Below are 13,607 nucleotides of genomic sequence, written 5' to 3'. Positions count from 1 at the left end.
GCAGGGAAATCAAGGCAAGGCAAACCTCGCGAGGCTTTGGTGACGTGAGCCGTGACGATCGAAGCCAGGCAGGCGCCAGGCGGGCGCCAGCGCGCGCAGCGTCCTTGTTTCCTCTTTGGTGCTAAGGAGGCAAGCGCAGGCACGGAGTATCGGGGCGTCAAGCAAAGGTTTCCATATCAGTGCAACGAGACCAAGACCAGGAGGACGGCAGGATGGAGGTCACCGTGGAGCCCAAGACAGCGTCACCACCAGAGCCTTTCGCAGGCGAAGACCGCTTTTGTCAGGATAAGCTATACTAGCTGTCCCCTTTCAAATTGGCCGTTGTTGGTTCCCTTCCCGCTCAATATTTGGGGAGAGGACCAGGGCCTATATAAGTAGAACTAGCCACCACTGGGGATCGATCGATCGATTCCACCTCCCATCCTCACATGCACAAGCTCGCAGAGCACAAGAACACCTCAACCTCAGGAGGCTGTTCTCCCCCTTGTACTGTTCATCATCAGCCCAAGAGGCAATCCACCACCACCACACTGGAGTAGGGAATTACACCACAATGGTGGCCCGAACCAGTATAAATCTTGTGTCTTTGTGTTGTGAGTTCGTCGAGTTCGTCCGCGAGATCTTAGCGAGCTAGGGCGTGGATCGGTAGGGAGGAAATCTTCGTGCGCACCCCAGAGTTCGAACCTTGAGGGTTTTGCCGGAACCCATGATCCGACATATACTAGTGGGAATTTTTCATTATAGAACTTGGCTTGTATATTCTGATGATGGGCTTCCTCAAATGCCTGAGGCCTTCATGAGCAAGCAAGTTGGATGCACACTGATGTCTACTACGCAACCATCTTCTTGTAGACTCGTGTTGGGCCTCCAAGCGCAGAGTTTTGTAGGACACTAGAAAATTTCCCTCAACTGGATGACCTAAGGTTTATCAATCCGTGGGAGGCGTAGGATGAAGATGGTCTCTCTCAAACAACCCTGCAACCAAATAACAAAGAGTATCTTGTGTCCCCAACACACCCAATACAATGGTAAATTGTATAGGTGCCCTAGTTCGGCGAAGAAATGGTGATACAAGTGTAATATGGATGGTAGATATAGGTTTTTGTAATCTTAAAATATAAAAACAGCAAGGTAACTAGTAACAAAAGTGAGTGAAAACGGTATTGCAATGCTTGGAAACAAGGCCACAAGTGCAACTTCCCTCAACAATGGTAACATAACTAAATCATATGGTGATCCCTCAACGTGCGACAAAGAGTCACTGCAAAGTTCCTATCGCGGAGAACATAAGATGAAAGGGTACGAAACCACCTCAAAGTTATTCTTTCCGATCAATCCATCACTGGTACCGTAAGGTGCTATACAAACCGTTTTTAAGCCCTTTCCGGGACGACATTTGGAACCATCACCAAGAGAGTGTGGGCGATAGGGGGGCCGTTCCCACATGACCCAGAAACCATCAGGGATGGCCGAGCAGCTATTAACGATCGCCACAGAGTAAACATGTGAGAAGCCGCCCCAGTCCCACACGTTACATCTCGATGTTACGTTTCTGATCAGAGAGACATCTCAAATGATTACGCCGCTATAATCGTGTCAAAAAGGTGCACATCAACATTTAATCTGCCGATATGTTTGTGATAGGTACGTTATCGCACACGGTTCAAGAATGTAAAATGTGTGCGGTGCCTCTACTAACGCCAACGTGTCCACCTTCATAACTGTGTGCGATTGGTATTCCTATCACACACGCACACTGGTGTAAAACTTTTGCCGTATTACCATGAATCGCACACGCATATGAGACGAAACCATGTGTGCGTCCGTCGGGCATCGCAAACGTTTCACGTCAAAGAACCGTCTGTTCTCTTTTTTTCATCGCACACGTTGTTTTGTTTCTAACCGTGTGCACATTATTTTATTCGCTCCTGTATATTTTTATTTTTGCCTGTAATTTATTATTCGAATTGGAAATTTTGAATTATGAAACGCGCAATTCAAATTCTTAGCACAATGGTTCAACAACGAATCCATAAATACAATTGTCAGTACAATATGTTCAGTAATTACAGGATTAGACAGCAATTAACTATGATGAACCACAATATTTACAGGCCGTAAAGGTGAGAGACAAGTGTAAATCATTTTGACTGCCGATGGTGTTCAAGAAGCGGAATGCCCATAATGTGCCTTCCTACATGCCGTAGGCACGAACAACTTTTGTCCATCCCCTTGTGACGATCGCCTGCCCATCCTTCACCGCCTTCAGGAAGACTTCTAGAGCATTATCATGGTAGCATGAATTATATACTTTAACCTTTGTTGCCTCCACTCTGTCATGTAGTTTGCAAGGTAATCATCAGTAAATAGCTTCGGAAACCACTCAAAAGAGAAAAATATCAGATACTGAGGTCTAATAAAGTAACTTGTTGTGGGCAGGGGGAAAAGGCAACACATTACTTACCATCCTAAGGTTCACTGTTGTCTTGGACAAAGTGTAAATAAAGAGCTTAATTCCCATCACCCGTTTCTTTCGCCTAACAATTCTCTTAGTTTCCTCACTTGACGCTTGTTCATGAATATCTCATTGCCCCATATGCCAAAGGGATTGAAGCGTGGATCAGTACCGCTCAGATATGTACCTACAAGCAACCAGTAAATGTTAGAAGCTAAACTGAGATTGCACAAATGATGTAAAATACAACTACCTATGTTCCTAAGTACAAGTGTTTTTAGATATTTCAATATGAACTACATGCGGATAAATATATATATATATATATATATATATATATAATTATAGATATAGTTTAGATTGGAATCTAGATTCACTCATTTTGCTCCTTATGTAGTCTATATTGGAATCTCTAAAAATACTTATATTTAGGAATAGATGGTGTACAAGACATGGGATGCAGCTAATCTCGACGGCAAACAACAGCATCGCCCATTGTAGCCATGTGAAAGTACATGGAAAGCCAATGTTAACTACAACAGGGTTAACATCCACCAAAAATAGCAAATGGTAATGAAATGGCAGCATCTGTAGTGATTTCTTCATTGCGAAAGAGTACCAAGGTAGCAAAGGGACGGATTAAAAAATGGATACAACTGTTAATTGCAACAGGCTTAACAGCATCCTAATTCATGTTTTGTAAGTTTGTACAATTGAAATACAATATTTTAAAAATGGATACAACTGTTAAGTGCAACAGGCTTAATGGCCATTGAAACCGGTACTGATAAAAATGCAATTAGCGGAGTTAAACATCACAAGGCAGGTGCTGCCAGAGCAGATAATGGCCCAGTTGTCTATAAAAAGGTAGGGAAAATAGCTAAAACGTGTTAGGCATGTTTACTACAACATGCTTAATACACGACCATACAAAACATAGCCATTACTTGCAACTGGTATTGGTAAGATTGAACTGGTGAGTACATACTTGGTAAGTCCTGAGAGGTAGCAGGGGCACTTCATCTTGGCCAGAGCCCGCCCAAAGTCAGGAGCGGTGGAGGGGAGCTGCTCCTCCGGGTTGAAGCGTGGATCAGTGCCACTGACATGTGTACCTACAGGCAACCAATAAATGGTAGAAGTTAAACTGCAATTGCACAAATGATGTGAAATATTGTAAGACATGGGATGCAGCTAACCTCCACAGCAAACAACAACATCGACCGTTATGACCCTACGTAAGTACATGGACAGGCATGTTAAGTACAACAGGGTTAGCATCCACCAAAAATAGCAAATGGGCAGCATCTCTAGTATATCTTCATTGCAGAGAGTAGCATGGTAGCAAAGGGTTAGATTAAAAAATGGATACAACTGTTAATTGCAAGAGGATTATCTGCATCCTAAGTCATGTTTTGTAAGTTTGTAGCCATTGAAATACAACTGTTTAAAAATGGATTCAGCTGTTAATTGCAACAGGCTTATAGCCATTGAAACCGATACTGATAAAAATGCAATTGGCAGAGTTAAACATCACAAGGAAGGTGCTACCAGAGCAGAGAATGGCCCAAGTTGTCTATAAAAAGGTAGGGAAAGTAGCTAAAACGTGTTAGGCATGTTTACTAGAACATACTTAATACATCGACCGTATAGAACATAGCCATTAATTGCAACTGGTATTGGTAAGATTGAACTGGTGAGTACATACTTGGTAAGTGAAAGAGCTAGTTATCGACTAGAGGGGGGTGAATAGGCGATTTTTATGAAAGTCTTCAATACATGAGGTCTTTGAAGACAAACAGTAGAAAGGAACCTATTGATATGCAAAAGAAGATAGACTACTCTAGACATGCCATAATCAAGTAAGCAATGTAGTGAAAGCATTAAGACTATCAGCAGCTAGGTAGTATGGATCAGGATGGAAGACAGTATGAAGCCAAACAGTAAATAGTCTTCACTCAGTGAAGTCAATTAGATCAGACAAGCTAGCAATGACTTCACGAACAAAAACTGTAAATTAAAGGGAAGTTGGGGGATACACTACTGGAATCAGCTACTTTGCCGTCTGCCATGGCGGATGGCAAAGGCATACATGCTGGACGGCAAAAGCCTTTGCCGCCAGCCAGCGGACGACAAACTGTCCGCCTGAACGAGTGTCAGCAAAGGCCTTCTTTGCCATCTGCTTCTTAGAAACGGATAGCAAAGGATTGTGCCGTCCGCCGTCCGAGGCCAGCAGACGGCAAAGATCATGGACGGCAGTGGGGTGTGGTGAGAGCCGTTAGGGGGTTAACGGCGCTCTTTGCCGTCCGCCAGCGGACGGCAAAGAGGCAAAGCTCTTTGTCGTCTGTTGATGGACGACAAAGAGCTCAGCTCGGCCAGCACTGAGAAGCTGCCACATGGCCAGCTATGCCGTCCACCGGCTGACGGGAAAGTGGTTTCAATCTTTGCCGTCTGCTGGCGGACGGCATAGCTGGCCCTGTTTGCCAGTCCTATTTGGTCACCTTGTCATCCGCTGGCAGACGAAAAAGATTCAAACCTCTTTGTCGTCCGCTGGCAGACGGCAAAGTGACCAAATAGGCAACCAGTGTTCCCAGTTTCTACAGGTAGCTGCCACGTCTCCTCTTTCCCGTCCGCTAGCAGACGGCAAAGCTCTTTGCTATCCGCTAGCAGACGGCAAAGAGGCTATATATCCCTTGTTTTTATTTGAATCCACTTAATTTGACAGGATTTCACACACAGATATATATGCATACATATCCAACATATCCAACAACATATAACAGCATTTCCAACAACATATTTCATCAAATCCAACATATATATCCAACAACATAGTTCAACAAAGTCCAACATATCCATATATACATACAGAACCAGAAACAAGTTTCCAACCACATATCCATATAGACATACATATCCAAACAAGTTTTCATAAACAACAAGGAAGCACTAGAAGAATAGTACACTCCATGAATCCAAGCTTCCTCATGTAAAGAAAATCTGCAAATTGGGAAAGATGAAAGTTAGAAGAAGAAGAAGAAGAAGACTAGCTAGAAGAAAAGGAAGAGGAGGAAAAGAAGAAGAAGAATTTATCTTCTCTTTCTTTCTCTCCTCTCCTATTATTTATCTTCTTCTTTTCTAACTAATGTAGGCAAAAATGCCATTTTTGGGCTAAGGTAGGTAAAAATGCTAAGTGTGTAGGTCAATTTAGAGCTAAGCTAGGTAAATAGGTCATTTTGGAGCTAACATAGGTTAAATGGATCATATTGGAGCTAACCTAGCTAAATTTGGTCATTTTTGAGCTAACCTAGCTAATTATGCCATTTTTGACCTAACTAAGCTTATTGTGTCATTTTAGAGGACAACAAGCTAAGTATATGACATTTATGAGGTTAGCAAGGTTATTATGCCATTTACGAATAAAAACAAGTAAGAGGAGGACAAGAATAGAAGAAGAAGAAGAATAGAAGAAGAAGAAGAAGAACTTCTTCTTCTTCTTTTCTTCCTATTCCTTCTTTCCTTCCTCTTCCTTGATTTTCTTCATCTTATTATGTCATTCGTGGACTAAATAGGCTAAATTATGTCAAAAATGGTCTAAACAGGCTAAATAAGAAGAAAAATACCGTTATCACGGAGGTGTAGGAATGGTCGGGGCTGCGCCAGTGGCAGACGGAGGTGAAGGAACGGTCGGGGTTCCGTCATTGGCAGACACAGAAGGATTAGACGATGCTTGTAGGGAGGCATGCTACACCAAAGATCATTTCCAATAATGTCTCGTTAGCATGATGCAACTGAAATGTGAATACTAGTAACTAACGACCATTCAAATCAAACTCACCGTGGTCGCCGGAGCAATCTGGGGCATCGGCGGAGGGGGCTGACCGTTTTTCTCGCACATGGTCTGCACATTTGGTTCTCATGGGTCAGTCATATTAGTTAGTAATGCGAACATTATGTGCATGATTGGGCTAATATGCACGAGAAATGTACCACGATGAGCTCGTATAGGGCCCGGTTAGACGCCTTGTTTCGGTTCCTCTCCTCCTCCAACAGCTTAGCCTCCTCTCCTCCAGCTCCCTCTCCCTCTCTGCCGCCTCCCTTTTTGCCTCCTCCAAAAGCGCCTGGGTGTTCAATCTCTCTTTCTCAACCATGGCCTGCAACACACCACTCCTTGTTAGCATTGTAATCATCGACGGACGCACACACAATGTAATGGAGGAAAGGTGAGAGAGTCCGTATAACTAACCACCATGGCGAGCTCCGCGGGCCGTGCACGAGGCGTTATCTCAGGATCAGAGCTACTCTGGCGCTTCTTGATCTGCGGGAGAGTCCTAGGACAACGTATCAGTCCATCACCAATGGCTATGGAGCCATGGGACCTCCCGCCACCAGATATCATCACCAGCTCTGTATCAAAAGGATCCTGGCTCGGGTTAAAGTCCTCCCCTTTCCTCGCCTTCCCCTCGTCTCTGTACTTCACGAGCTTGTGGTGGGAGGAGATGTTGGTGAAGCTCTCTGGATGATCTAGGTCAGACTCCGTGAATGGCTTGGCCTTCTTGTACGGGGCAGTATGGGCCATGCCATAGAGGTCGAACAGATTTGGCACAGGCTTCTTGTTGTGGTGCGCCTGAGAGAGAGGAACAAAATATTAGTTAAGGGCTCAAGCTAGCATGAAGAATGATATTGCTATGTAAATAGGTCATTTTGGAGCTAAGTAAGGTTATTATGTCATTTTCGAGGAAAATAAGCTAAGTTTAGGTCATTTTGGTAGGTAACCAAGATTATTATGCCATTTTTGACCAAAGTATGCTAATTATGTCATTATTGAGCTATCCAAGGTAGTTATGCCATTTTTAGCTAACTAAAGCATATTTAGGCATTATATAGAGCTATCTAAGGTTATTATGTCATTTTAGAGCTAATTATGTCATGAATGAACTAGCTAAGATTAGTTTAGGTCGTTATTGAGCTATCTAAGGTAGTTATGCCATTTTTTAACTAACTAAAGCATATTAAGTCATTTTATAGAGCTATCTAAGGTTATTATGTCATTTTAGAGCTAAATATGTCATAAATGAGCTAGCTAAGATTAGTTTAGGTCATTATTTTGCTATCCTAGGTAGTTATGCCTTTTTTAATCTAACTAAAGCATATTTAGTTATTTTATAGAGCTATCTAAGGTTACTATGTCATTTTAGAGCTAATTATGTCATAAATGAACTATCCAAGGTAGTTATGCCATTTTTTAACTAACTAAGCATATTAATAAGTCATTTTGGAAGGGATAAATGCTAGCATGAAGAATGAAATTGCATGAATCATGTAGCAAACCACATACCCAGTTCTCCCCATACTCAAACAGGTTGGAGCTCCCTTGATGGTGTGGCACACCTTCCATTTGGTCGCGCTTATCCTTGGCCCTATGGTGTTCGACTAGACATTGGGGAGAGCACCACGCATCCACCAACGCCTCCCAACAGTCCATCTTATCCACACACCATCTCGGGGGCACCTAAGTTAGTCAAGAGAAATTTCAGCGCTACGCCTACGAATCAAATCAAGAAAACTAAGTTCAAGGCCTTAAGAATAGGTAATTACCTGCATGTACTCCTCCTTACTCAGAAACTTGCCGCGACACTTCTTCTTGGCCCTCCTAATACCCTTCGAGGCATAGTAGTCTCGAACGGCCTGCATCCGAGCCTCGTGCCGTATGTTCTGAAGTAGGCGCTTGCACTCGGTTTCGACAACCATAGACGGGGTCTCATGCTCTCCCACTGAAACCCTATAGAAGGTCTGCAATCAAAAAAGACAACACTGATTAGTACAATCACTAGGTAGTGTTGATTTTTAATTCTGTAAAGGAGAAATTACCCAAAACCGACGGAACACAATGTCAGCCACCATCTCTCACAAGACACCGGCGACCATCTCGTCCGGCGGGGCCGGGGCAACCGAGTACAGCTCCCAGCTTGGTGCTAGCTGTGGAACCTGACCCTCACCGGGCAATGAGACCAACCCAGGGAAGTGTTACCGGCAAAGCACACCAAGGACCTGGTTGGGCCTACGGACACCACGGCGGTGTACCCTGCACCTGCAGTATGACAAGGCCAACACATTACATATTAATTTGAAGGAACATGAAGGCAAAAGGTTAAAAAATAGTAAATGCACTTACTTCAACCCACTAGGCGCAATCAACCACCTCTGGTCAGGGGTCGTCGGCACGGGCGGAAGCTTTGTACAGCCATGCTGGTAGACCTTGTTGCCCTTCTCAACCAGCTCGTCGTCGCTGTAGCTACCCTCAGAAAAGGTGTCCTCACTACCATCAGTAGGGCCACTAGCCTCCGGAGTCTTGTTGGAAGAAGACTCCGGGATCGGAGTCTTCTGGGATGAAGACTCTGGGACCTGAATCTTCTGGGACAAAGGCTCTGGGACCGGACTCACGTGGACGAAGGATCGGCGACACGAGTCTGGTGGGGCGAAGGATCGGCGGCCCGAGTCTGGTGGGGCGAAGGATCGGCGATCGGAGGCTCATGGACCGGAGTCCAAGACGGGTCCACGTCAGATGGAGCAGTCCTGTAGTTGGGTGAATCAGCTGACGGTGGCGGCGAGGAAGGCGTAGCGGCCTTCCTACCTCTCCCGCTGCCACGTCCACCTCTAGCAGCCTTCTTCATCCTCCCCTGACCTCTCCCAGCCGAAGAAGAAGTGCCCGCCGCAGCTGTCTGCATACTGTCTAGCAGCGCTCTCCGGAGGGGCTGGGCTGGAATAATGGAACCACCCCTCCCAGTAGCGCTCGCAGGAGGCTCGGGACGCTCTGGACCCTTGCCCACCATCCTGTCAACACCTGCAATGACAAAAAGTAAACGAAATTAGTACAACATAAAAAAAATTGAATACCTGACATGAATAATATGTATATAATTTAAGTGTATCATCATGAACATAATAAAAAATTGAATACCTCAGATTACTAATATTACTCTGAATCTTCTATACATGCTCCGGGATCATTAAATGCATCATCATCACTATCAGTGACGTGCTCTTCATCATCATCAATAAATGCATCAACATGTGGAAGGCCTCCTTTACGTAATCGTTCAAGCATTGACAGGTCATCTGCAGCAGTAACTTCTTCTTGTTCCGACTCTTCTTGTTCTGGCTCAGGGGTCAAGTCGTATTCACTATCGTTGTCTACTTCAATGTTCTAGGGTGGAGTAGAGGGGTTGTTGAAACGTTTTTTGGAAAGACGTGTTTCTTGGAAGAAATCTCCTTCGTCATATGTGTCTTGGTTAATGTGAGGTTCATAATCCTCTTCATTGGGGGGAGGTGGTCTAACAAGTGGCGGCACTTCATAAACAACATCCCAACCACTGAGATTTGGATCACTTTGACAGGCCCACGGTAGATAGAAAGCTTGGGTTGCCCGTTCATCCATAATATAGACATCGGGAACATCCAAATGGGTGCTTTGTTTGATTTCGACTAGCCCTATATGTTCATGAGTCCTTCTAGTCTCCCTCGGCTGGAACCAATAACATCTGAAGACTACGACGTTTGGTGGGTTTTCACCATAGAATTGAAGTTCATAAATTGCTTCAACTCTTCCATAATACTCGATATCTCCTTCGCCGATAGCAGAGACACAACAATTTGTAGACTTTCGGTCGGCCGTACATAGCTCTTTGCCATAGGTACGAAAGCGATACCCGTTGATGTCGTATTTGTCAAATGAACGGACCTTATAGTCAAAACCATTAGCTAGTTGTCTCAATTCGGCATCCATAATCTCTGAATTAGCCTCCAAGTTTAATACGAAAGGATTGTTGCATTAGTCACAAATTAGCCAAAGAAATGAAATGGTCTAATGAAAATTACCCTTTTTTGAACCAAGAGATGAAACCGGGATATTCGCCTCCTTGCTTTGCCAGAAGCTCTTACTCTTCAACGGAATCCTTTGGGATCACCGCTCCATACGAGAATATGGCGACGTATCGACTGCATCAAATATCCAGGAATAAGAGCAGTTCAAAGGAATTAGAAGTTGCGAAACAATGTACCGAGATCTTACTCGATGTACGGCCGCACTTCTGTTAGGTTGTTGAAGAGATATAGCGAAATGGTCCGGCATTCTTCAACATCCAACGATACTGGTTTCTAATCACTCGCTGGTGTGTCCCTTTGAATAGGATGAGGTTGGATTGACCCTTTTTAGGGTCGTCAGCATTGTACCGAGGCTTTGGATTATGCAAATGATGATTTTTGGCTTCGTAGTGTGCTGTCACGAAGTTTGCTGCCTCCTCAGTGATGAATGCCTCGGCCATCGATGCTTCAATTCTACGTTTATTTTTACATTTTGCTCGAAGCGTCTTCTGCATCCTCTCAGTTAAGTAGCACCAACGATTTTGCATGGGCCCCCCCAATCGTGCCTCGGTCGGGAGATGCAAAATCAAGTGTTGCATTGGATTAAAGAAGCTTGGCGGAAAGATCATCTCTAACTTGCAGATCAACTCCGGTGCCAACTGTTCCATTTCTTCTAGGAGGCCAGGCGATAGTTCTTTCGCACAAAGAACACGGAAGAAATAGCTCAGCTCTGCCAGTACTAGCCATTCATCCTCAGGGATGATGCCACGCAACATCACTGGCATTATCCGCTCAATCTATATGTGCCAATCATGACTTTTTAGACCAAATATTTTCAATTTTTCAAGACTCGCTCCCCTCTTTAGATTTGCTGCATACCCATCGGGGAACATCAACTGCATTTTCACCCACAAAATAATTTCCTTCATAACTGGCCTTCCAAGATTGAACCATGCCTTTGGCTTCGTCCAGTTCCGCTTTCCTTTCGGTTCTTGCATGTTTTGTAACGGTCTATCACATAGCTCCTCTTGATCGACTCTAGCCTTAGTATTATCCTTTGATTTCCCCTCTATGCCGAACAATGTACCAAAATGGCTTCGGCGATATTCTTTTCAGTGTGCATCACGTCAATGTTGTGTGGGCAAAGGAGGTCTTTGAAGTAAGGCAGATCCCACAAGCATGTCTTGTGAGTCCAGGTGTGTTCCTTATTATACCCCCTGAGATACCCTTGACGCTCTGGATCTGGCTCGAGAGCATTTAACTGATCTAGGGTCTGTTGGCCTGTCAACGCAGGTGGTGCAGAGTGTTTGACAACTCTACCTTTGATGAAGTTCTTCTTGTCTTTCCTGAACTTATGGCGAGGATCTAGAAACGGTCAATGCAAGTTGAAGCAAGTATACTTGTGCCCTGCCATCAGCCAACGAAACTCAAGAGCTCCCTTGCATGTGGGGCACGGGAAAGCGCATACGCCGGCAAGTCATGCGTCGAGTATATGTACCAGAAACGTATTATGAAGTTCTGTTTGCTAAAGGCATTGTATGTATTGAACCCATTATCCCAAGCTTCTTGCAATTCGTCCTTTAGAAGGTGCATGTACACATTCATATTCTTCCCCAGATAGTTGGGCCCTGGAATTATCAACGTCAGGAAAATGGTCTTTCTTTGCATAATCTGCCCGGGGGGAGATTGAGTGGAATGACAAACACGGGCCAACAACTGTATGGGGCTGCCACCTGACCAAACACACTAAACCCATCAGTGCTGATGGCGACTCGAGGATGCCTTGGATCTGCCTTTTTTCCTTATGTAATGCATCGAAGCGCTTCCACGCTTCACCATCTGATGTGTGCACCATCATCACATTCCCATCTGCATCTAGTTCGGTTCTTTTGCCCGTTTTGTGCCATGTCATTTGTCTGGCCGTCTCTTCGACCATAAAAAGACGTTGAAGTCTTGGTTCGATAGGCATATACCGAAAAACATTAACGGGTATTTTGGTCTGTGTCTTCTCACCCATACCGTTGTCTACCACAACATACTTGGAAGAATTGCAAATAGTACAATAGTTCAAGTCCTCATACTGAAGCCTAAATAAGACACATCCTTTCTGAGAGGCATGTATCTTCTCATAGAGCATCTTAAGAGCACGGAGGATTTTGTCTGACTGGTACAGGTTTGCAGGTAGCACCTGGCCTTTGGGCAGAAATCATCCGAATACTGTCATGATTGCGTCGTAGCATTCTCTGCCCAAGTTTAATTGAGCCTTCAAAGCCATTATTTGTGAGATGGCATCCAGCTGACAAAGCTCAGTGTGCTCGTGGAGAGGACGTTTTGAGGACTCCAACATTTCAGTGAAGGCCTTTGCAGATTCCTCCATCTCCTCGTATGAGTCCCGAGCATCGTCAAAGTCTTGCACCATGTCTTCCATCCCAGTACCATGCTCGTCGGTGCGACGACGAACTACCTCGGCTCCGGCACGTTGGGCAGACTCACCATGAAATGTCCAGACCGTGTAACCAGGCATAAAACCAAACTTCTGCAGGTTTTTACTCATTTCAAGCTCGTCCCTCTTATTATAGTTGTCGCACCGGACACAGGGGCACAAGCTAAATTTCTGGCCATTTGCAAATGCGGCTCTAACAAACCCTTTGGTTTTTGTTAACCATTCCTCAGTCCAAACTTTCTGTCTAGTGTAACCGGTGTACATCCACGCACGATCACTCATATTGACTTCCTACTGGACACACAAGAAATATATACATAATTAAGCAAACCATATCCATCAGTTAATGGAGTTTGTTAGTTTTATTACGTCGATGCAACCTACACGCTAATAGGTAAAGATAGGTCCTAAATTCACCCGAGTATGTGTAGATTGGGTTTGTTTTGCCATGCTCTGCTCCGGATCGGACGAAAAATTTCGGCAACACCTCCCCGTTGTTCTCCTAATACACGTCTCGTCAATAAGTAGAGAGGATGTGTACCCGAAGAACAACAGGGAGGCACTGGCGAAATTCTGCATCAGATCCGGAGCAGAGAATATGGGAAAATGAACCCAATAAACACATAACCGGGCTGTCCACGGATAATGTTGGACAATTCGAAAGAATCACGATTGTAAATATGCAAATGCATGCATATTTATAGATGTAACCCTTTCGAATGGGAGACGCATAGTGGTTACGCATACTGATGAATGACACCTATAGCTAGCAAGTTTCATCCACACGAAGACAGGAACAGAGCAAATGAAGGGGGGACGAGGAGATGTCATTTGTGCTCACCAACGAAC

This window comes from Triticum aestivum, chromosome 4D, assembly GCF_018294505.1.
Source record: "Triticum aestivum cultivar Chinese Spring chromosome 4D, IWGSC CS RefSeq v2.1, whole genome shotgun sequence".
Classification (NCBI taxonomy): Eukaryota; Viridiplantae; Streptophyta; class Magnoliopsida; order Poales; family Poaceae; genus Triticum; species Triticum aestivum.
The sequence above is the reverse complement of the archived record's forward strand: the minus strand, read 5'-3'. Positions refer to the sequence as shown.